Source organism: Asparagus officinalis, chromosome 5 (genome assembly GCF_001876935.1).
Source record: "Asparagus officinalis chromosome 5, Aspof.V1, whole genome shotgun sequence".
Classification (NCBI taxonomy): Eukaryota; Viridiplantae; Streptophyta; class Magnoliopsida; order Asparagales; family Asparagaceae; genus Asparagus; species Asparagus officinalis.
The window spans coordinates 108,209,971-108,228,045 of NC_033798.1; positions in this window are offsets into that span (position 1 = coordinate 108,209,971).

An 18,075-nucleotide genomic window follows, 5' to 3' on the forward strand; every position below is an offset into this window, starting at 1 on the left:
ACCACCAAAACTATAAAATCAATCATTAAGGACTAAGATATGCTTCATGTCCAATAGCATGATAAGACATGAATATTTGAATATTAATGTAAATATATTTATGCTACAAGATATGATGCCCTTACTGACCCAAGGAGGCCTATACAGCTATATACCAGGTTGTTGGTTCTTATGATAAAATCATTTAGCTTCTTTTTCCTTTCAGATTTGCTTCGAACTTGCTTCTCACTTTTCTTTTTCTTTTTCTTTTTCTTTCCCTTCTATTGAATCTCTTCTCCTGTTTGTCTTAACCTCCAAGTAGTCTTGTGCAAAATCAATATGCAACCACCAACTAATGTCTCATTTATCCTTATATTTTTTAGGCTAAAGGTTAAGGGAATGGATGCAGATTGTGTCTTCTTTCAGGGCACTTAGTTAAGAAAATTAAAGTACCTTATACCAACTTATCATGGATTTCAACCATGAGATCAGTGATCCATATAAGTAGCATAGAGGATGGTTGTATAATATCTCATGATAAAACCGGTGCCACTTGTGATTAGTCAAATTATCTCTATCAAGATTCAACTTTGTTGCCTAACAATACAGGTGGCGCAAAAAAGAAATTCCAAATAATTTCGAATCTTGTTGATTTGACATGAAAGATTGACGCCCTGATTTTAACAATGTAGAGAATAGAGAACTAATCGGTGTTTATTGAGAAACAAGAGAGATATATATAGCCATACAAATAGGGTTAAGGTTAACGGGTAACAGCCCATTAACCCAATACCCAATACTTAACTTAACACTCCCCCTCAAGCTGGAGCATAAATGTCTACCATGCCCAGCTTGTCACATATAGTAGAGAACACCTTTGAAGAAGTAGCCTTGGTAAGAATACTACCATGCCCAGCTTGTCACATATAGTAGAGAACACCTTTGAAGAAGTAGCCTTGGTAAGAATATCAGTAAGTTATTGTGAGGACAGAGTGAATATGAGAGATACTATCTTCTTCTCCCAAGCATCTCTGACAAAATTGCAGTCAACTTCAATATGTTTTGTCCTCTCATGAAACACAGGATTCTGTGCAATATAAATTGTCCTCTCATGAAACACAGGATTCTGTGCAATATAAATGGCAGACTGGTTATCACAATGCATTGGCATAGGTCCTGGCTGAACAAAACCAAGCTCTGTCATAAACTTTCTTAGCCACACCATCTCATAAGCATTGTGAGCCATTGTTCTATATTCGGCCTCTGCACTAGATCGTGATACTACATATTGTTTCTTGCTTCTCCAAGTCACAAGATTACCTCCAACAAAAGTACAAAAACCTGAGGTTAACTTTCGGTCTCCCATGTCTCCTGCATAGCCAGCATCAGAGAAAGCCAAAATGTGAGTATGCCCATGCTTCTTATATAACAATCCCTTGTCAGGACAACTCTTGACATATGTCAAAATCTTCAGAGCTGCTGTCCAATGAACCTCTCTAGGTTTGTGCATAAATCTGCTCAGTACACCTACTGCAAAAGTAATATCAGGTCTGGTAACTGTTAAATATATTAGCTTCCTAATTAGTCTCCTATATCGTCCAGCATCATCTAAGAGAGAGGTATCATCACGCCACAAATCAACATTTGCCTCCATTGGAGTGCTTGTAGGTTTGCATTTTAAGAAACATGTTTCTTCTAGTAAATCTAGCACATACTTCCTTTGGGACAACAACAAGCCATGTTTTTGATATGCAACTTCAATCCTAAGAAAATACTTTGGCTTTCCCATGTCCTTAGTGATAAAATGACGGTTTAGATACTTCTTAGTCTCAGCTAAGGCAATAGAGTCACTCCCAGTCAACAGAATATCATCAACATATACGGCTAAAATAACCAAACCAGTTGTTGTGCGTCGAAGAAAGACAGAGTGATCAGACTGACAACGTTGGAAACCAACATTAGAATAACCTTGCTGAACTTATCAAACCAAGCTCGAGGACTCTGCTTTAACTCATAGATGACATTTCTCAGCCTGCAGATAATATTCTCCCCCTGAGCAATATACCCAAGAGGTTGCTTTATATAAACCTCCTCGTCCAAATCATCATAAAGGAAAGCATTCTTCATATCTAGTTGGTGCATCACCCAATCCATATTAACAGTCTGAGAGAAGAATTTTGATGGAGTTGAGACGAGCAACGGGAGAAAATATTTCAAAATAGTCGATAACATATGTCTGGGTATAACCTTTAGCAATTAGGCGAGCTTTATAACGGTCAACAGACCCATTAGGGCTATATTTCAGGATATACACCCATCTGCAACCAACCACAGTCGTTCCAATAGGAAGAAAAACCAAGTCCCAAATCCCTCTAAAAAGTAGTGCATTCATTTCCTCATCCATGGCCTGCTTCCAAGCTGGTACTAACATAGCTTCCTCATATGACCTAGGTATAGATACAGTGGACAAAGACAAGGCAAACTGACGAAAAGATAGGTTGAGACGGTCATAAGAGACAAAAAGAGATATAGGATATTTCAGGTAAGACCGTTTATCTTTTCGAAGAGCAATAGGGATATCCAAGTCAGAAGGAATAGATGTCTCAACATGAGATGGACCGACAGCTAGAGATGAAGGTTCAGCAATAGCAGATTCAGGGGCATGTACTTTTGGACGATGAGAGTATGTCAGTAGAGGCTTCGGTGCAGGAGCTACAGGAGCAGATAATGGAATAGTAGTAGAAGCAGAAGAAGGTAGTGGTACCTGCGGACAGCCAATAGTAGTGGAACCAGACGAAAAATATGGGACATACTAAAAAAAGGTAACATCAGCAAACACAAAATATTTTCTGATGGACGGATGATAACACCTATACCCTTTTTGAGTACGAGAGTATCCAACAAAAACACATTTGATGGATCTAGATGACAACTTATCCAAACTAGCAGTTAAATCCTGAATAAAACACGTAGAACTAAAGACACGGGGAATCACAGAGAATTATTTTTTATCAGGATAAAGATAATTGAATGGTATTAAACCATCAAGGACAGAGGAAGACATGCGATTAATCAAATAATTTGCAGTGAGAACAACATCAGACCACAAATACTTTGGAATATTCATATGTATCATCAGTGTTCTAGCAACATCTAGAATATGCCTATGCTTCCTCTCAGCAACTCTATTTTGTTGTGAAGTGTGAGAGCAAGAAGTCTGATGAATAATGCCATTAAGAGCACAAAATTTTGAAACATCATTTTTCATATATTCCAAAGCATTATCAGTACGAAGAATACGAACAGAAGTAGAGAACTGAGTTTTTATTTCATTATAAAAAGAGTTCAATAACGTGCGAGACCTCTGACCTCTCTTTTAACAGATAAAGCCACGTCATGCGAGAGAAATCATCAACAAAGATAATAAAATATCGAAAACCTTGCACAGAGGGAACACGATAAGGACCCCAGACATCAGAATGAACCAACTCAAAAGCAAAACTACTACGTTTATCGACTCGACTCTAAAAAGTAGCACGATGGTGCTTACCCAGTTCACACGACTCACAACCTAAAGAGAAAATAGATGGCTGAACAGAAACTACCGATCTAAGTTTTTATAGTGAAGGATGATCCAGACGCTAGTGTCACAATAAAGTGGAGTCAGACTGTGATGCAACAAGGCCAGCCTCTGGCACACTGTCATCAAAATAGTACATACCTCCTTTCTCATGTCCCGAACCAATCTTCATCCCAGTTGCTAGGTCATGAAAAACACAATAAGATGGAAAGAATGTGACTTTACAATTATTTTGTTTTGTAAACTTGCTAATGGATAATAGGCTAACAGGGAATTTGGAAACATATAACACATCAGTTAGTTTTAAAGAGGAAGTAGCATGAACTACTCCATCACCACGAACTGGAGAAAGAGTACCATCAGCAATGCGAATAAAAGGAAACTTATGAGAAAGATGTAAAGATACAAAGTGATCCTTTATACCTGTCATATGAGATGAGACTCCAGAATCTAGTACCCAAGATTTGTGAGAAGAAGCTATGTAAGCATCCATACCTGAAGAGGATGCATGCTAAAGTGATAAACGCGTAAAATATACATTATTACGTTAGCCTATTATTACGCGTAAAAAATCTAGTCTAGCGTAAAATATGCGTAAAATATGCATGAGTAGTGATAAAAGAAAGTGAGAAGCTCTCTTGATGCTGTTTTATTTAATGGTGAGGGTGTAAAGGAAGGGAAAATCACTTTCAGGCTATTTAACCAGTCTCACACACTTACATTAGCACAATTAAATCAGATATTTGGTTTTTCGGAGGGTGGGGCTAGAATTGTTCCCAAAAACTTTAACTTGACCCCATTTTGGATTTCAATCGCACACTCTACTACTCAAAGACCTTATGATCCCTCCTTGTCACGAGCCTCTGCTGTTTATAACCCATGCTTTAGATATTTACAGAGGTTCATGGCTTTTACCATTTTCGGTCGAGGCGAGAGTGATGGAATCATGTGTCAGAGAGAACTTTACTTTTTATGTGCCATGGTTGAAGGACATAAGGTCGACACAGGAGCTTTTATGATTCATCATATGTGTCGTGCAGCGAGAGCAACGAGTGGAAAAATTGTGTTAAGGAGCTTTTATGATTCATCATATGTGTCGTGCAGCGAGAGCAACGAGTGGAAAAATTGTGTTAGGTGGCTTGATTACCACTTTAGCTTACGGGATTGGTTTAGGAGAGCTTGTAGAGGGACTTCATCCATTAAACCCTAGTGCGTCCATTAACCTCGATGCTTGTCTACATATGAAATTGATTAGTAATAAGGGCAATAGGTTATGGTTATGTTTTCAGGATAATTATCTTTTCCCACTCCCTAATCCTGATCGCACGACCATCCATGTTCCCGCCAATTGGTCCTACCTCACATCTGATTTTTTGAATTGAAATGGTCATGAGGTTGTACCAGCTAAGGATGCTGACACGGTACCCCCGATCCCTATTCAGGCTGAACTTACCAGGGGAACTAACTCTTTCCATCACCTCGATTGGTCAGCGGAATTATCAGCTATCCATATTTCTCTTGCCTCTCTTACTAACTGTGTAGGTGCCATCGAGCAAGAGCAACAACGTCAAGGATAACTACTGGACTCTATACACTACTTGATGCAGTCTTTTCACGAGCGGCAGCTCCGACAGGATGCCTTCGCGCCGCCTCCTTCTGACCAGTGAGTTGGTATGTCCTCTGCACCCTTGCACTAATTTTTATCTTATTACATTGAGGACAATGTAGATCTTAAGCTTGGGGGTGTGGGTTGTTCATTCATTGATTTTCTGTCTATAATTGCCTAATTTTCTTTTATTTTAGTTTTTCTTTTGCTTTGTTTCTTCTAAAAAAACAAAATAGGAAAATGATCTCCTGATGATGACATGAATCGTTAACCTTTATCGATCATTGAACTAGATAGATGCTCATTAATTGGGACTTGACAACTTCTTATACCATCTTTCAATTGATTCTAAAATGCTTTTGATTGCTAGTTAACAATATAGGAGAACCGGACTTGAATGTTCTCTTGTCTTATAGGATTTAGCATTTATGCGGCTAGCGTCATAACCATTACTCTATTGAGACAAGAGGGGAATTAAATTTGGTAAGACAAATAAAACCGGTGAGACTTTGAGCCTAAATTGGATGCATTACATATCCAATCATTATTTTCTTTTCTTGTGTGATATTCTCCAATGGTGTAGGATACTAGAACTTACATTGAATCTCTTCAAGGCCACATATAACTTTTGTATGCATAAAAGGTGATTGAGGCACATTTTTGTTTATAGTCCATATTTGTCAAATAGCCTACCATGCACTATTGTTCCCTTTGATTAGCCCCCTTGAGCCTATGAGCCTAATTTTCGTTGATTTAACCCACATATGTAACCTTCAAAATCCAATTTTATTCCTTACCCATTGCCTAAGCTAGTGGAGCACATTTTATGATACAATGGGTTATATGAGTAATGTGGTGTAAGCTTGGGGGTGTGAAAGTAAGCGTTTGCTTTCTTTTCATAATTCTTTCGAAAAAAAAGAAAAAAAATACTAATTCGAAAAGAAAAAAAAAGATGAATAAAGTGTCATCTTTATGGTGTATGTAATTACGGGTGTCGAAAGAATTTATTATGGCATACTAAAAGGAGTAGTTGGAAGAAGTTCTTTAATAGATGATGGAGTTTGTGTAGATGTCATTGATCTTACTTTGAGATATAATCTTTTGCAATCATAGCTCCACTAGTGATAGGCTTTCAACCAATCCCAAATATCTATCCTATCCTTTCGACCTTAGCCCCATTACAACCAAATAAAAGACCTCATGATTTTGTTGCATACCTTAGTTTTAAAAGTGGTGGAGAATTAAGATGAAATGCAAGCTTATGGATTGAATACATCCATTCGGAAGAATTTTGAGCGATACAATCCTATCCTTAAACACATGAGAGATTGAGAGTCCACATATCCTAAAGTGAGGTCTACCAATTTAACTACCTGAATGTCTCAATTTTAGTACTTCGGGATTGAAGCTAGTTACATGAATTTCTTTTTCCTACTTTGACTTGAGAATTGGATAGGATGACTATCCTTGACTTGTGATGCTTGTGATCGTAAATAAATTTTGAAATGTGATTTTGTTGAGAGTTTTGGAAATTAATTTGTTAAGTTTCGATAAAAAGTATTTGTTTTGTGATATGTTTGATATTGGTTAAATGATTGATGAGGGGGTGATCCCTACTCTATTTGACTTTCACTCCTAATATTTATTGTTTATTTGCTTGAGGACAAGCAAAAGTCTAAGCTTGGGGGAGTTGATAAACGCGTAAAATATGTATTATCTTAGTGTGTTACAAGCATGATTTACGAGTGTTTAATGCATATTTCGTGTTTAGATCGAGGATACTGCTGTGGTTTGTGTTCTTATATGTAGGTATTGGCTCAAGATTAAAAGATTTGATGATCGTTGGAAGTTATACAAGAGTTTGAAGCAACAACAAGATTTCGAAGGCATGGTTCGTGAAGAAAACGGATGCACGAGTATGAAGAACTGGAATTTCGACCATGATGCAATTTGAATCAAGAAAAACTCAAAAGATGAAAGTTTTAGATCTCTTCAACAGGTTTCTAATGCAACTTGAATCACCTCATTCCGAGGTCGGACGCAAAAGTTATAGCCAAAATACCGAAAACTGAACAAAGAAGCACAAAATCAGCAAAACAGCCCCTACCACACCCTGGTGTGGTGCAGACCACACCTGTGGCGCGGGAATTAGTTATTTTCCAGATTTTTGGGGACATATAAATAGATGTTTTGACTTAAGGTTTTGGATATCTTTTGTTATGTTCTCTTAGTCATCAAATAGCAATTATTTTGGAGTTCAAGTATTGAAGAAAGACACTAATTTTTTGTACAAGATTGGATTGCAAGTTTTGATTTTGAAGATCTCAATTGAAAGACGGGTTAATTCTTTCCTCTAAGATCTCAATTGAAAGACGGGTTAATTCTTTCCTCTCTTTGATTTATTTCTTCTTATGATTGATTTGCATAATTATTTGATGTATTCTCTTATCCCAATCATGTGTGAGTAGATTTCTTATCTAGGGTTGGGAAAGAATCCAACTTTTTGATGATTGATGATGAATTAATATATGTTCTTGGTGAAAGTTTAGATCTTTAAACTTAATTTCTTGTGTTTTAATCTTGTTGATTCGCTTGATCACCGGATTAGAAATCATAGGTAATTAATTGAAGGACTGAAATGTGAAAATTAATACTGGATCCCTAGAAATTAAGCAGGGAACTCGAACCACGAAAGTAGGCTAGATTCCTTGGGGCTTTGATTAGGATTAGCATAAAGCTTAATGGGTTTAATTTAATCTTGATTCCACGAAAGTAGGTTAATTAGGATTGATTAGGCACGATCTTTAGACATTGAAAGAGGCTTTAGATTAATTTAGGCTAATTCACCCTTTCTAGATTAAACCAACACCAAGAATTGAAATAATTCATTATTGAACACCTAAGTTGTGGTGATAACCCAATCCTAGTCCTTCATTATATTGAATTCCATCCGATTAGTTGTTTATTTTATTTCTTTTATTAAATCTCTTCTAATTTACTCATTGATTTAGCTAGTTGAAAACGTGAAACTTGGTAGATAACCCCTAGTCCTTGTGGGATCGACCTTGATAGCTACAACGAGTCCGTGCGCTTGCGGATTTGCCTATCAAGTAGCAGAATGAATGTTCTGAGAGAGTTCTAGCTGACGCAACCTCTCATAATTTGTCTGAGAAATCTGAACAGTAGGAGCAGTAATAACTGAACCACCAGAAGTAGTAGCAGAAATAGATGTGTTAGTCTACTCTGTATCAGCTACCTGGGCCCACTGAGGACGATCAAACTTCTCCCAACACTTCTCAGAACTATGATTGGTTCTCCCACAATGACCACACTGTCGTGAGCCCTTATCAGATTCACCTTGTCTCCCACCAAAGGAGCCACGTCCTCTCTCTGAATCACGACCACGACCACGACCGCGGCCTCTGCCTCGATTAGAGAACATGTCAAACTGATCCATCGTAGGTGGAGATGGTGCAGTAGTATCTAAAGTAACACCAGTAGAGACCTGCATGATTCTGGAGAATATAGCAGTCAGTGAGAGAATTGTGGTTGTGGTGTACACCACCCCTGGGTGTGGTAGGCTCTGCCACTCCATCGTTAACTCCTTTTTTTTTGCAGTTTTTTTTTTCAATGTCTTCATCTCTTCACAACTGCATGATCAAAAATATTATAAGTTAAATTTGTGCCGATCCAATTGCCTAAAAAAATAAAAATTAAAAAAAATAAAATTAAAATGAAATAAAATAAGATAAAAAAATTTGAATGAAAACTTGGGTTGCCTCCCAAGAAGCGCTCGTTTATGGTCATGAGCTCGACCCCTTTTGCCTCAATTCTCCGACAAAGGGGGATCAGAAAGGGTATAAGTGACCCCTTTCTCGTTTTGTTCCCCAACAATGTAGTGCTTCAATCGTTGCCCATTCACCTTGAAAGATCCCGTTGTTTCACTCCAAACTTCAACAACTCCACTAGGAAAAACCTCACGGACTTGAAAAGGTCCGGACCACCGAGATTTGAGCTTGCCCGGAAAAAGCTTCAAACGAGAGTTGAAAAGTAATACCATATCTCCTTGATTAAACTCTATTCGAAGGATATCCTTATCGTGCCATCGTTTAGTCTTTTCTTTATAAATGTGAGCATTCTCATAGGATTCTAATCGTGACTCATCTAGCTCATGACGTTGAAGCTTTCTTTCCTCACCTGCGGTCTTCATATCGAAATTGAGCAACTTGATAGCCCAATACGCCTTATGCTCTAACTCAACTGGAAGATGACACGATTTGTCATACACCAACTTGAACGGTGTCATGCCTATGGGTGCTTTATCCTCTTCACAAATAGAACCTTTTGACTTTAACTTTAGACTTTTAAACTTTGCATTTCGAAATGGAACAGTTGATGTTGATTCTAAAGATTGAGCATATGCGGCTACCTTGGGGTCTTCATCATTTATTGAATCGTCATTTACCAAATACTTCTCAAGTGGATCAGCTGAGTAATGGTTTGCAAGTTGCTCATGTGTAGACTTGTCAATCACGTCGACCCTGTAACAAACTTTATCAGTTAGAGGGGTTTTCATAGCATTGCTCAAATCAAATTCTACCTTCTCCCCTCCAATATTTAGGGAGAGACTTCCATTTTTAACATCGATTATAGCACCTGCAGTAGCAAGGAAGGGTCTTCCTAATATAATTGGGATGTTAGAATCTTCTTCCATTTCTAAAAAAACAAAATCAACCGGGATAAAGAACTTACCAACCTGGATAGATACATCTTCAAGTATACCTACCGGATATTTTTACCGATCGATCCGCCAATTGGAGTGATATCGTGGTTGGCTTCAAATCACCTATGCCAAACTTCTTACAAATAGACATCGGCATCAAACTTACACTTGCACCTAAATCACACAAAGCACGGTTAATAGAGACATTACCAATAACACAAGGAATAGAAAATGAACCTGGATCCTTAAGCTTAGGAGGCAACTTGTTTTGGATGATAGCACTACACTCCTCAGTAAGGGCCACAGTCTCGTATTCTTCCAACTTCCTTTTGTTAGATAGGATCTCTTTCAAGAACTTAGCATAAGAAGGCATTTGAGAAATAGCTTCAGTGAACGGGATATTGATGTGCAACTTTTTCAAAATCTCCAAAAATTTTCCGAACTGCTTTTCTAACTTAGCCTTAGCTAACCTTTGGGGAAATGGTAGAGGAGGCTTGTAAGGAGCGGGGGCCACATATTTTTCAACTTTTTCTTCTTCTTGCGTTTGGGTCTCATTATCCACATCTATCACATTTTCATTTTTTTCTTCATGATGACCATCCACCCCATCATTTTCCTTCATCTTGGGTCCCTCATATTGTTTTCCACTTCTAAGAGTTATAGCATTCACATGACTCCTGGGATTTGTCTCGGGTTGTCCAGGTAGCATGCCTGAAGGCCTAGAGGAAGAGCTAACATTTTGTGCCAATTGGGTGATTTGTGTCTCTAATATCTTGTTATGCGTAGCTAGAGAATCCATCTTAGAGGCCAATTGTTTTACTACCTCATTCGTGGTTTGTAGTTGTTGCTTAAACTCTTCATTCAATCTTGACTGAGTCGTCACAAACTTTTCCATCATATTTTCCAAATTAGACCTTTGGGGAGGGAGATTGGATTGAGGAGCACGACTTTTCCATCATATTTTCCAAATTAGACCTTTGGGGAGGGAGATTGGATTGAGGAGCACGAAAACCAGGATGACCGAAATTAGATGCGAGCATGGAATTTCCAGGTGGGTTTCTATAAGACAAATTAGGATGATTCCTCCACCCCGGATTATAAGTGTTGGAGAATGGATCTCCCTTCTGATTAAAGTTATTAACATAGTTAACTTGTTCATTACCAGAAGTATCAATGGATGGGGGGTTTCCTAATTGACATTGAAGTGCAGAATGACCCACATAACCACATATCTCACATGAAATTGAAGTAGACGCCACAGAATTAATACTCAAACTTTCAACTTTTTTAAATAAAGCATCGACTTTAGAAGATATATGATCTAAAACATCTATTTCATACTTGCCACCTTTTGATGTAGGAGGAGCACGCTCGTTCGCCCATTGATAATGATTCTGAGCCATGTCTTCAATGAGAGTGTATGCCTCGTCTATTGTTTTGTTCATCAAAGCTCCTCCTGCAGCAGCATCAACAGTCATCCGAGTGTTGTAAGTGAGCCCGTTGTAGAAGGTGTGAACAATTAACCACTTCTCCAGTCCATGGTGAGGGCACATCCTCAATAATTCCTTGTAGCGTTCCCAAGCTTCATAAAGTGACTCTCCTTCCTTCTGTACAAAGCTTGTGATCTGGTTCCTCATCTGTGCTGTTTTACTTGGAGGAAAATACTTTGCAAGAAATGCTCTGGACAATTGATCCCAAGTGGTGATGGACCCAGCTCGCAGTGAGTGCAACCAAGCCCTAGCCTTGTCCCTTAGAGAGAACGGAAATAATCTGAGTTGAATAGCATCATTGGTCACTCCATTAAGTTTCAAAGTGTCGCAATACTCCAAGAAAATCGATAGGTGGAGGTTCGGGTCTTCAGTAGCACCTCCTCCAAACTGATTCTGTTGAACCATTGAGAGCAGTGATGGTTTCAGCTCAAAGTTATTAGCTTCAACATTGGGCCTTGTAATGCTTGACTGTGTGCCTTGAGAATTTGGGGCTGCGAAATCCTTAAGAAGCTGATTTTGATCTCCCATCGTAGCTTGTTCTGTGTTCATTTGCTCCCTTATAGACCTTCTTATGTTTGCAAGGGTCATCGATAGTTCAGGATTGTTTTCGTCGTTTACTTCTGTTTGATTCCCTTGCATAAAAGAAAGTGAGAAGCAAAGAGAAATAAAAAAAATCTAGTCTAGCTTAATAACGTAAGCACTCAATATTAACACCGTAGTCCCCGGCAACGGCGCCAAAAACTTGATAGGCAAAATCTGCAAGCGCACAGACTCGTTGTAGCTATCAAGGTCGATCCCACAAGGACTAGGGTTAATTACCAAATCTCACGTTATTCGACTAGCTAAATCAATGAGTAAATTAGAAGAGATTTAATAAAAGAAATAAAATAAACAACTAATCGGATGGAATTCAATATAATGAAGGACTAGGATTGGGTTATCACCACAACTTAGGTGTTCAATGATGAATTATTTCAATTCTTGGTGTTGGTTTAATCTAGAAAGGGTGAATTAGCCTAAATTAATCTAAAGCCTCTTTCAAGGTCTAAAGATCGTGCCTAATCAATCTCAATTAACCTACTTTCGTGGAATCAAGATTAAATTAAACCCATTAAGATTTATACTAATCCAAATCAAATCCCCAAGGAATCTAGCCTACTTTCGTGGTTCGAGCTCCCTGCTTAATTTCTAGAGATCCGGTATTAATCTTCACATTTCAGTCCTTCAATCAATTACCTATGATTGCTAATCCGGTGATCAAGCGAATCAACAAGATTAAAACACAAAAATCAAGTTCAAAGATTTAAACTTTCACCAAGAACCTATATCAATTCATCATCAATCACCAAAAAGTTGGGTTCTTTCCCAATCCTAGACAAGAAATCTACTCACACATGATTGGAATAAGAGAAGACATCAAATAATTATGCAAATCAATCATAAGAAGAAATAAATCAAAGAGAGGAAAGAATTAACCCGTCTTTCAATTGAAATCTTCAAAATAAGAACTTGCAATCCAATCTTCTACAAGAGATTAATGTCTTCCTTCAATACTTGAACCCTAGAATAGTTGCTAGTTGATGGCTAAAAGAACATAACAAAAGATATCCAAAACCCTAAGTCAAAACATCTATTTATATGTCCCCAAAAATCTAGAAAATAACTAATTCCCGCGCCACCGGTGTGGTCTGCACCACACCAGGGTGTGGTAGGGGCTGTTTTGCTGATTTTGTGCTTGTTTCTTCAGTTTTCGGTATTTTGGCTATAACTTTTGCGTCCGACCTCGGAATGAGGTGATTCAAGTTGCATTGGAATCCTGTTGAAGAGATCTACAACTTTCATCTTTTGAGTTTTTCTTGATTCAAACTGCATCATGGTCGAAATTCCAGTTCTTCATACTCGTGCATCCATTTTCTTCACGAACCATGCCTTCAAAATCTTGTTGTTGCTTCAAACTCTTGTAAAACTTCCAACGATCATCAAATCTTTCAATCTTGAGCCAATACCTACATATAAGAACACAAACCACAGCAGTATCCTCGATCTAAACACGAAATATGCATTAAACACTCGTAAATCATGCTTAAAACACACTAAGATAATGCATATTTTACGTGTTTATCAAGAGAATTGTATCTCCACCCAATATCTGTCCCCTCACCTGGGACTATAAATTAGGGTTCAATCCAGAAAAAAATTTGGATACTACCAGATCACGACGATACCCTAATAGCGTCGCTACATCAGCTACTGTAGGCCGATGCATCTTTAGTTCGTCTATCAGTCCTTTCAATTCACCAAAGAATTCCGGAACTGACTTATCTCCCTGTTTGAGCGCAAACAGTCGCTCCTAAATTTCAAATACACGGGAAACATTCTTCTCGTTCTCGTACATTATCTTTAAGGCTATCACACATCTCCTTCGCAGTGGTTAAAAACATAATGCTGCTACTGATCTGTGCTTTCATACTGTTGAGAAGAAGTCATAACACAATAAGCAAAAGATAGCCATGTAGTGTAGGTGGGATCTGAGGTGGGTGGTGGAGATGCCAGAAGATGTGGGAGTTTGCTCTGAGCGCCAATGAAGATGCGAAAAGCTTGCGCTCATAACAGATAGTTTGTACCATTCAATTTGATTGTAGTTCCCAATACTACCTTAGGCGCAGAGGTCTCTCCAGCAACAACAGGAGTAGTTGAAGAGGAAATATCCGACATCGAAGTAGTAGTTATTTTTGCGCAACAATAGTAGATAGATAGTAGTCAAATAGGCAGTGCAGTAGTAGAGATAATATTCAAAATAGACAGTGCATATAGTAGGCAGGTAGTAGTCAAATAAGCAGTGCAGTAGTAGAGATAGTATTCAAAATAGGCAGTGCATATAGTAGGAAGATAGTAGTCAAATAGGCAGTGCAACAATAGGCATACGAGGTAGTGTAGTAGATAGTCACGCCCTCACGCCGTGGAGGCGATATCACCTGAGGGAGAGAGCCCTGACTTCTGTTTGCACAAAGGCTCCAATCAAATTCTATATTCTCGTTTCTCGAAGGAAACAAGAATAGAAGTGAAATTCTCGTTTCTCGAAGAAAACAAGAATAGAAGTGAAAGATCTCAACGAGGTGAGATAGACACTCTTCCTCTCATTAATTCTATGACTGAAATGTCGAGGGATACAATCGTCCTCTCATCAGTTCGAAGACTGAGATGTCGAGGGAATAGGCACTGTAGCAGCAACGGTACTGTAGCAGCGGCACTGGGGCGGCGGTAGTGGCGGCGGCAAGGAGAAGAGGCGGCGACGGCTAGAGTTTTTGAATGAGGATTTGTGATGACTAGGGTTTCATGCTCTGATACCATGTAGAGAATAGAGAAAACCCTAATCGTTGTTTATTGAGAAACAAGAGAAATATATATAGCCATACAAATAGGGTTAAGGTTAACGGGTAACAGCCCATTAACCCAATACCCAATACTTAACAAACAACTTTGCTTCTTATTGTACCATTGAAATAGTAGTTAGACTCATTTCTCGCGAAGCTACACAACATCATATTTGGTAACCATTATGTGTTGTCAGTGAGGTACGCGATACCTCTTTCTATCACATGGGATGGGACTTGCGTGAGTGGCTTGTACTGTAATATAAGATATTTTGTTCATAGGCAATAACAAGGGATAGTATATGTTGGGAATTTGTATGCCAATGCAATAGCACCTTGTACGAAAATAGAAAATTTAATTAATGGACTTATATGTAAAGTTGGCGTCTCCATCTAACGGCTTAAGTTTTCGGGTTAATTAGGTTCTTATCTCGTGCTTAAGGTCCAAGAGTGACCGAGGGCAACTTAAGGTACAAACAATAGAGATCTTTTGCATGTTGTTATCCGTTATGCGGCTTCCATGGTTCCCGGCCAATGCTTAAGGCCCATGTAACTTGTCGTTATCATTTTCCTTCTTCTTCTTCTTCTTCTTTTTTTTATGAAACAGGAGGCATCTCTTCATGATTCAGACCGTGGTTGCTTTCGGAAAACCGCTCCCTCTACCACTATGCATAATGTTGGATGTATGCGTTCAATTGTTCTAGCGTAAATTTTCTTACATTTTAATTTACTGGTGCAAGGCAAAAGAGAACTATTTTCTTGTCATTTCTCTTTTGTTCCTCTTTTAGTTACTATCTATCAATCTGTCATTTAGTTTTATTTCATGAAGTTCTTTCATGAAGTTGAGTCCCACTTTCTATTTGGCGTCTCCTCCCCTTACCATCTTTACAAGTAGCTTCTGTATCTTATCCCTTTTTCTTTCCCTTTACGAAAGTTGAATGTCGCATTCACACTGCCAAAAATCCCTTTTACATCTCACAGACAGCGAATGCCTTGTTGATCAGTATGTGCAAAGTGGCTTTTAAAAGACAACTTCACTAAATAAGATTTTTTTTTTATTAAGTATCTTGTGGAATTAAGAAATCAAACCATGCTAATTGTGTGCTCATACTTTTCCAGTTGGTTCAAAGGTGAACGCAGAACGTGCAGATTGTCTATTCTAATTAGTACGGGTACATTTTTCAAGGGTTAACTAGCTATTATAATATATCAACGTCTGGATTAAGTGGGCTGCTAACCCTAATACTTTAGACTTGTTTTGACCGCATGTTGTAATTGGTTAAATTTGACTAATGGGTGAAAGGACAAAACAATTCTTACTTAATTATCTCTGTCATAGACAAGCTAATGCTGGATTAAGTGGGTTGCTAACCCTGATACTTGTTGGGGATAAACTCAGATACACTCTGACACCCGTTCTGCGGAATTTTGCCCTACCGGATCTTGTGTTAAGTAATGGAAAAAAGAAATCACTAGAAATAATTTGCAAGAACAGAGAACACCGAGTTTTAACGAGGTTCGGCAACTTGCCTACGTCCTCGGGAGCCACACAAATAATTTCCTTTTATATCAAAGAAGATTACAAAGCTTGTAAAGAGCAGATCTCACACTTGAGATCTCTCAATAGAACCAAACAGAAAAACTCTCTGTTGTTCAAATAAAGGCGCGAGATTTTACCACAGTAAAATCTCCTCTTTTTCTCCTCAATAAATCGCTACAGTAAACAGGAGATTTTTCTTCTGAAAAACTCTCTGTTGAAACTCTGCTTTTATGGCCGCCGCCAGAATGAATGAGATTAGAAGAAGAGAAAACGGGGACAGACGCTTTTCGTTCACAGGGTTCTTTTAAATAGGGAAACCCTAGGGCTAAAAGCAAATGAGATCCAGCTGGATCCAATTCAGGCACAGGCGACCAGAAGAGGGGAAGGCGAACCCCAGAACTCGTCTGCAACAAGCGCCCGCGTCGAGCTCGCCTTCACCCGATCGAAATCGCCTGGAAGTCGACGCGAGCTCAAATCCGCCTGTCGAGCTCAAAATCGCCCGTCTTCGAAACTCGCCCGCAACCAATTCACGAGCTCGCCATCAGCCATCTCAACTTCGCCTGAAGTCGTCGATCCGCCTGTCGACTCTGATCTCGCCTGACGTTGCTCTGCTCGAGCTCGCCAGTCGAAGCCCCAATTTTCGCCTGTTTCCTTCAAGCTCGACTTCGCCAGAGTCGGAGCTTGTCTGCGATTCCATCGACGTCGCCTGCTTCATGATTTCGCATGATGGAGGTATGGATCTACACCCAAATCCAACAATACCATACCGTCATCAGCAAGCTCTCTCTTAACAAGCATCTTCTACTGTGTGGCTCCGCCCTCATCTCTTACATATGAAGGCCAACTGAAGTTGCGCACAACTCCAGTTTCTGAATGGTGACTGCCTTAGTCAACATATCTGCAGGATTTTGGCTCCCCAAAATCTTCTCTAACTGTAACTTCCCGTCCTCAATCATCGAGCGTATGAAGTGGTAACGTAACTCGATGTGCTTCGTTCTGGCATGAAACACAGGGTTCTTGGCAAGGTGTATAGCACTCTGGCTATCATAATAAAGAACTTCGTTCCCCCGCTTCAGACCCAACTCATCCAGGCACCCGGTTAGCCAAATCATCTCCTTGCTCGCCTCTGTGACTGCGACATATTCTGCCTCAGTTGTGGACAACGTCACAATCTTCTGCAAACGTGAGACCCAGCTTACTGCTGTCGACCCTAAGGTATAAACATACCCCGTGGTGCTTCGCCTCGTATCATGATCACCGGCAAAATCTGCATCCACGTATCCCTGCAGTACCAACTCCTTTCTCCCGAAACACAGTGGCATATTCGTAGTCCCTCTCAGATATCGCAATATCCACTTCACGGCCTCCCAATGCTGTTTCCCTGGGTTGCTTGCAAACCTGCTCACAACTCCCACTGCATGGGCAATATCCGGCCTCGTGCAAACCATTGCGTACATCAGACTACCAATGGCTGATGAATACGGCACCTTCCTCATGTGCTCCTTCTCTGCATCAGTCTTGGGTGATTGTTCACCAGACAGCTTGAACTGGCTCCCAAGGGGCGTGCTAACGACCTTAGCATTCTGCATGTTGAATCTCTGAAGTACTTTCTCAATGTATTCAGACTGACTCAACTTCAGCGTCCCCTCAGCCGCATCTCGGCTGATCCGCATCCCAAGAATCTGCTTCGCTACGCCCAGATCCTTCATGGCAAACTCCTTTGCTAACTGCTTCTTCAGCTTGTTTATCTCCTGTAAACACGGTCCTGCAACTAACATGTCAT